The sequence below is a fragment of the Podarcis erhardii genome (assembly GCF_964252035.2).
Source record: "Podarcis erhardii genome assembly, chromosome: 14".
NCBI classification, from domain to species: domain Eukaryota; kingdom Metazoa; phylum Chordata; class Lepidosauria; order Squamata; family Lacertidae; genus Podarcis; species Podarcis erhardii.
Window position 1 is genome coordinate 36,129,916 of NC_138503.1, and position 8,475 is coordinate 36,138,390.

Sequence of the window (8,475 nt, forward strand, 5' to 3'; positions counted from 1 at the left end):
AATAAGTAATGCTCTTCAAATGTATGATGTGGACACAGGTGTCTTACAAGGCACCCGCCAACTCTCTGATTCAGCCCTGTGCTGTTAGATCTTGAATTTGCACAGGTAAGGTGGTCAGCTTCAAGTATATTTTTATATACATTACCATACAATGACGTGGGTGTAAAAAAGTAAATCAGATACTCTGTATTTTTAAATTTTTTAATATATATTTTTATAAACAGATCACGTGATAAAATAGCACAAGAAACACTTACCAAATATAAGGTTATATCTTCAGAATATACAGGAGAAGGAGGCTTGTATGTACAGTAAGAAAATGGTTTTCAGAATTTTATTTTTCTTTCCCCTTTTTATAGTAATTTGAAACATCTCAGCTTCAATAGCTTTAAATAATACTTTGGACTAATGGACACTTTAAAACAGGGGTGCTAAGGAGAACGGCAGGCACAACCCACTGAAGGTGTTCCTTTGCACAAGCCCGGCTAAAATGAATGAGCAATTCTCACTGGTGTCAATGCGGCTTGCCCAGGAGAAATTCCTAACGAGTTATGCCCTAAATTCGGACCGATACATTGTCAGAACTCTTGCATGAAGTGGAGTCACCTTTCTCAGGGAGCAATCCTATATCCACTTATTTGGGAGTAAGCTCTACTGAACTTAGTGGGACTTACTTAGTGGGATGCACTGTCACCCTGCTCCATAACACAAGTAAATCAGGATATTGCAGTTGTATAGAACAAGTGACTGATCTTAAGCACATTTCTATCCTTCATATCTTTCCCTTACAATTCCCCCCCACCTCCGTGTCTCTGCCTGATACCTTTCCTCATCTCTTCTTTCAATGAAGGCCCAACAGTGCACATGGAATGTTCCCCATCTCCTAACCATATTTAAGAGAACATTTCCCTATGTTTATGAGAATATTTTGCTTTCCTGTTAATTACGCTTCTCTAAATGAGGATATTATCAGAATTGTAATGGGATATAGAAATGATTCAAATAAATAAATAAAATTATTGCATATGGATTATCACTCTCTTGCTCTTCCTAGCATACATATATTAAAATTAAAAATTATATTCCGTTCTCATCTAATCATGGTGGAGCAGTACATTATTCATTTTAACCATAGTTAGCTCCAGGGCTTTTTTTTTTAGCCAGAATTTGCCGAAACTGAGTTCTGGCATCTCTAAGGTAGGCTCCATTGCCATTATAAGAGAACAAGGGAGACATTCATAGTGAGTTTCAACACCTCTTTTTCTAGCAAAATAGCACTGGTTTGCTCAAACCAGAGTTTGCAAACTGAAAGGCTTAAAGCTACTACCTAGGCTGATATTTAAGCCAATGGAATTCCCAAGAATGTGTTTTCCACTGAACTCAAATAATGGTGGAAATACCACTAATGATTGGTTATTATATTATAGTATAATAATAGATGATAATTAAAAGGAACATCAATAAGTTTCATGGTTGCAGTAGACAGGATCATTAGTAAAACCCAAAAACATTTAAATGTGCAGAAATGGCCATTTAAAATAATCTATAAACAAAACTTAAAACAATTTTGTAGCAACAATGATAAATAGATTGCTGTTAGCAATTTATTTTTTAAAATGATACCCCAAATCACAGCAATTTATCAAAGTTGGAATGCAGTTTTCTGAAACAATGAGAGTTGCCCAATTTGTGCTCAGTCTGAAATGCAAATAGTTTTTTAGCTGATCTCTCTCTCTCCCCCCCCTCCCCCACTTCAGGCTGCTTTGGATAATAAATGAATGAATCTTTGCATTCCTATGAATTCTTGTCCAGATTAGAATGGTAAATGCCTAATGAAAGAAAACTGGAATGGACTAAAATAGAGAGTGAATTAGCACTCTGCATGATTGTGTGTGTGTGTGTGTGTGTGTGTGTGTGAAAAGACACACTGCTGAAGGTTCTACTCTGAATCCCCATTTTGGGTAACACTGCAGTGGCCTGATTTACAAGCCAAGCAGCTGTTTGTCCTCTTAATTAAAGTTATAAGTATAGTCGTAACAATATAAGTATTCAAACTATGCATTGGTCACCGCCGTGTGAAATGGTACTTTGCATTGCAAGGCTGGCCCAATGCGTTTTCCTGCCTGAGGCGAAGGATAAGGTGATGTTGAATTTATTACCCACCTTTCACCAGGAGGTCCAGGGGTGGGTTATGACAATTTAAAATTCAAAACAATGAAAACAGATTACAATCAAGGGAATAAGGTGAGCCCTGTAAACACATCTTGGGTGCCAAAGGCCAGGGTAAAGAGGTACATCTTCAGCATTCATTGAAAGTGAAGAAGCCAGATGCATCTCTCTGAGGAGGGAATTTGACAACTTAGGAAATGATGACATGCTGCTACCCCTGCCATTCTAACATATAGAATCAGACCAGACTGGCAATTGAATTTCACTTCCACCATGGCATGGGGGGCAGTTTTCTCCACTGCACTGAAGACAGCAGGGCAGCTTAGAGGTTATAAGACCAGACAGAAAATCAAAGTTTGCTGATGCTAGCATGGAGGCTCAGGTGTGTGTCACCTGAAGTGTCCACCTCACTGCCCAATGATGGGGCTGGCTTGGGAATTCTCACGCCCATGCACATGCAATTTACCAGAATGTGTGTTAGGGACAAGATTCATCCATCACCCTCTCAAGATGCTTCACATCCGGAAACTGGCAGGGAGAGATGAACCCTGTATAGAACGACAACTTTAGCACTCGCAAATTTTTAAGAAGGCACTTCACAAAAGGCCAAAACACATTAGCCATAGTGGATTACCAGGAATAGGAATCGGAGAACAGGGGCAGCTTGATAGAGGCATACACACTTTTGGGGGATTGTGGTGGGGTTTTTTTGGGGGGGGGGTTGTAAGTTTTAAAAACTTTTCCTTAGTGTTGCACTTTAAATTGTTATAATCTGCCCTTGGATTTTAGGGTGAAGGACGGATAATACATCGTAGCAACAGCAGGAACAACAACAATGTTCCAGTGGGTCGTGTCTGATTTTGATCTGTGTGAGGAGGGCTGTGTGTGCACCATGTGGATTTTCTCCTTCCGATTCAAAATGTATTGGTGTTGCTCTGCTTTTAAATACTATTTTTCTCCCATAAATTTCTTTTTCACTAGCTAGCAATAACACAATTTTATCTCTGGAAAGCTCTTTGTGTCCCTCTCATGGCCCTTGGACCACTGCTCCAGGAGGCAGATTAAAGCAAAAAAATAAACTAAAATGCTTTGTGTGCATTCCCTTCATTGCCAGAGCTTCTTCAAGGTCACTCTCTCAATTATTACAGCAATTAAGGCCTCTTTAACAAATGTGGCATTAAAACAATGTCAGTGCATTTAGACTAATAAAGTCTTTAATGGGTTTGATATAATATTAACTAGGGGGAATGTGTCTGGCCTGTAAATGACAAAATGGCCAGACTCAATTATTCCATTGTCCCATTTTGACCTTCGGATCTATTTACATCTAATGAGCAGAAAATCACGGACCAGTCCCTTGGCTTATTGCTCTCCCACTCCAGGATCATGGGCAAGGTGGCGTTTGTTTGTGCATCGCAAAATGGGGAAATACTTCACACACGCACTTCCAGAAGATAAAACACATCCGCACAAAATGTGTGCATGCTAATTTACACATATAGATGCATAGATTTGGAACTAATTGAATTCAATTTAAATAGAAATACTGTACAATCCACCACATCCTAGTCAGGAAGACTGTGAGCAGGTGCCCTATGTGGTTGCTCAGTTTGCTCTCCAGATGTGAACTACTGACGGGTGACCTCAACACCCCTCCTGCCTTCCCTTCTTAAGAGTTTTTAAATATCGAAACAGGACCAGATGACCTTTCAAACAGAGGACATTTTCATATCAAGGGATAACCTCCCTAACAGGACACAATGAATGGTATTCAATTCAGTTTTACTTAGAGTAGACCTACTGAAATTAGTGGATCTTTGTTGTGTTAATTTCTGAGCTGCACTAACATTGGATACAACCCTAGACATGATCTAAATGGGGAAGCTTTGCAAGTTTAAGGCTGCAGTCTTGTGCATTTACCCTAGACATGATCTAAATGGGGAAGCTTTGCAAGTTTAAGGCTGCAGTCTTGTGCACACTTACTCGGGAGCAAGACCTGTTGAATGAAGTGGGAATGCAATTCTGAGCAAACATGGATATGAGGCCTTAAAGATGCAGAAAGGGAGAGAGAACAGGGGAAAAGGTTGAGCAGTCTCAGGTCACATCAATCCCATACATTTAAAGCACTCTTACGGCACTTTTAACTATCGTGGCCTCCCCCAAAGAACCTTGGGAAGTGTAGTTTGTTAAGGCTGCTGAGAGTTGTTAGGAAACATCACACAGAGCTAGAGTTCCCAGGATTCTTAAAGGGTGTTAAGACTGTTAAAGGATGTAAGAATGCCCCCCATGAAACATAGAAAGAAAGCTGCCTTATTTTGCAGACTATTTATCTCTCCAGTCCATGGTTGCCTGCTGTAAATGATTCTTCAAGGTCTCAGGTGAAGACCAGGAGTTAAGACCCCTCCTCCAATCTCAGCTGTAGGAAGCGTTGTTGCTGGGAACCCTTGCCCTCCAAGTTTTGGACTCAAACTCCCACCTGCATACCCAATAGTCAGGGATAATGGAAGCTGAGGTCCAAAAACACCTGGAGGGTCCCAGGTTTCTCATACCTCTCCTATAACTTTTTTTTTGGGGGGGGTGAAAGGTATTTAAAGGAATGATTCTAACAATAAGACAGTACTCTAGTGAAACCGAACAAGCAGTGACAAGATCAGAGTTCTAAGAAAGCGTACAGGAAGAGTGTGACGGTGTTCTCGAAAGATGGACTCACCCACACCATATATTTGAAAGACATTTAGCACACACAATTTCCCTCCAAAGAAACCTGGGAACTATAGTTAAGGGTGCTTGGAACTGTAGGTCTGTGAAGGGCCAACTGCAGTTTGCAGGGTTCTTTGGCATAAGCTATGTGCTTTAAACATGCTAACAAATTTATGGTGTTTCCAGTAACTCACATATGTTATATCTCGGTACTGCTGTCCTCAAAACACAAATGGGGAAGCCAAGCATGAGATGGATCATCCTGCTAAAGCTGCCCATCAGGTTCATGGCAAAGGCCAGATCTGAACCAGAGACTTCCTGGCTCATAGCTCTTAGCCAGTCCACCACAGCAGTCCTCACAGTTAAGATTATAAAAAGAGCCCTATGGGATCAGACCAAAAGGTCCCTCTACTCCACCATCTGTTCTCACAATGACCAGATGCCAATGGGAAGCCTGGAAATGTGATCAATTATTTTCATCCGTGAGTTGCAGGAGAACATTATAGTTGTCCCAGAAAACGTGCCAACTTACTGTCATCTCAAAGCATAACATGGCAGAAAAAACTATGGCATCCACTTTCATTTAGTGGCATAGCCTGCTTTGCCTGGGACTCGGCCACTGACTCCTCCACCGGGATGTTTCATTACAGTGCCTCCCTTGTCACCAATAATAATATGGTTGACTCCAGCGAGAGAAAGTGATTTCCTGGAAAAACTCTGGTTCAATAATAAATCCTGATAGCACCCCTCTCCTTTAGAAGGAAAAAAATAAATACACGCACAAACATCCTTTCTGAAGGCACTCTCTGCTCCATGGCTTCTTGTTCTGCACCCCCAACCTCAAACCTTCCTTGCCTCTCCCTCCCCATGAGAGTCTCAAGTGGGGCCATGGAAAACTCTGAACATTGTGGTGCAATTGACCCATGTGTTGTATCAGGTGAGAGCCAGGGCTGCTTGGCACATATAAACTCACAGAATTGTAGAGTTGGAAGGGACCGTGAGAGTCTTCTAGTCCAGCTGTCTCCAATAGAGGAATATTTTGCCCAACATACAGTTCAAACATGTTTGTTTGTTTGTAGCTGTATATCTAAGATCAGGGATGTGGAACCTATGGCCTTCCAGATGTTCTTGGACTCCAGCTCCCATTCTACCCAGGTAGCATGGCCGAAAGCCAGGGATGATGGAAACTGTAGACTAGAAACATCAGATAGGACACAGTTTCCCCATCTCTGCCTAAGATGCTCTGGATGTGCCCTTGAAAATGACTAGGAATGGGCAAATCTGTCAATTTCAGTTTCTCTCAGTTTCTCCTTTTTCCAGTCCTAATTTCAGTTCTCTACATTTCCACATCAGTTTCATTTTTAAAGTGCTCATGAAAACACATCAGCATTCTTTGTGTGGATTTATGCACATTTAAAAAATTGAATTGAATTTATCCCCCACCCCCCTATTCACGGTGGATAACTGAATGTGTGAATGAGCTTCCACTGAAAAACACCCAGGATACAGTAAAAGTCCTGCATGCAGTATTATATCTGTGGCAGTCCAATCACAAAGGGAGAAATGGAAAGCTGGTCCCACCCCAACAGCTCTGCGGAGGTCAGTTCCATTTGGCTCCTCCACTTCCAGAATTTTAAGAACTGTTGCCTGAGTTTGCTTGTTTTCCTCTTCCTTCCATGTCCCCTTTCCCTTTTTCTTGGTATCTTTTAGATTGTACACCTGTGGGCAGGGAGTGTCTTTTTTGTTATTGATCACATGTAAGTTTCTCTGGGATACTTTTTGGATAAAGAGCAGAGCGGAAACGCTTTTAGATCAGTTGCCTGCTTGTTGCATTCTACAGGGGAGGCCCTGCTGGCAATTTGGCTGCCGAGTGAAGTTTTGGGAGCAGCGATGCACAGCAGGGTGCATTCTGTGGTGGCCCCTAAATTGTTGAATGCTATCCCTTCTGGGCTCATCACTGTATACCAGTGGTGTGCGGTGAAATTTTTCATAGGGGAACAATTAGGGCCAGAGGCACTAGCTTGTGAGGGGTGGGGTGGGGTTGATGTCATGCACTGTGATGTTGTGACATCCTGATGTCACGCACATGAGCATCGCACCTCCCTCTCGGGCTTTGGGAAGGAGGTGCCAGGGCTCTGACAGGATGCTGGAGTCTTCCTGCCTCCTTCCAAAAGCCGGATGGGCTTTGGGAAGATGGCAGGATGGGTCCATCAGAGCCTCGTGCCTTCTTCCCTAAGCCAGGCAAAAGCTTCCCAGGCTTTGGGAAGGAGGCCCCAGGGGAACATTTAGGGGACTAGCCTAATCCCCTTAGTCCAATGGCCACACGCCACTGCTGTACACATTTTGACATCAGGTCAAGGCCTCCATTTTGTACTGGCCTTTGGGTGTGGAAAATATTCTATGCAGTATTGTTGTGTGTTTTTTTTTCAGGGGGTACTCAAGGGTACGCAATACTGGCACCTCTTTTTGTTGTTGTTGTTAAAATGTGTGGCACGTACTGTAACAACTTCATGTTGAGTGCCAGCACCTCTTTTTGGTTAAAATGTATGACACCTACTGTAACAACTTCATAGTGAGTACCGGCACCTATTTTTTCTAGGAAAAAACCACTGATTGTATAGATTAATTGTATCGAGTTGTCTGTAACCACATATTGAAGGGCCACATACTGAAGGGCCTATGAAAAAAACAACAACCTGCTGTTAGAGCCATCAGCTGATGAATGCACATATGATTACTAGCTTGTTATAGCACAGTGGTGGGCTTTTTCCACAGGTAGCACCAGTTTTCTGGAATGCTCCTCTGCTGATATACGAGATGCCCCATCAGTATTGGCATTCCACTGGATCTTGAAGACACATCTGGCTAAACAAGCATTTCTCTGATCTCTCGCTTGAATCTCCTGCTTTAACTGCTTTGCTGTTTTAATGGGCTTGTTTTTGTTGTTGTTTGATTTTATTGGTGGCTGTTTATGTTAACGTTTTGATGATGTTGTTTTATAATGTATCTTAATGATGTGTCTTTGTTTATTTTTATATTTTGTTTCACACTTGTAAATTACTTTGAAGCCACCTTGGCAATTAAGCTGCATTCAAATATATCAATCAATTAACTAAACACCTACCAGCTCTAAGATCTGCTGGCCTCATGAATATTGTTATGACGTAAGAACATTACATGAGTTTTTAAAGCTGATAGACGGAGAATCTAAAGTTTTCTCCTTTTCTTTTTTCTTCTCATCTTTATCTATTTTCTTTTAATTTTTATGTTAAAAATGCTTGATATTTGATATTTATTTCTTTATCCTTTTTTTCCTTTGTTCTTTCAAGCTTTAATAAAAATTCAAGGGAGGGGAAACAATCTGCTGGTTTCAATGCGATTAAAACAATTTAACTGCCTGGTTACCAGTGTAAACAATTCATAGGGTGAAATAAAACTCCATTATAGGAATGTTCACCCTATTTCTACATTAGAGACAATGGGTTTTTTGCATCAGTGACCAGAGTTTTCCAATGACCCAAGGTTTGAGAAGCCTGAAGCTGGTAAAAATCAGATTCATTTCCCTTCTCTATTTATCATTGATTCAACACTCCCACCAACCAAACT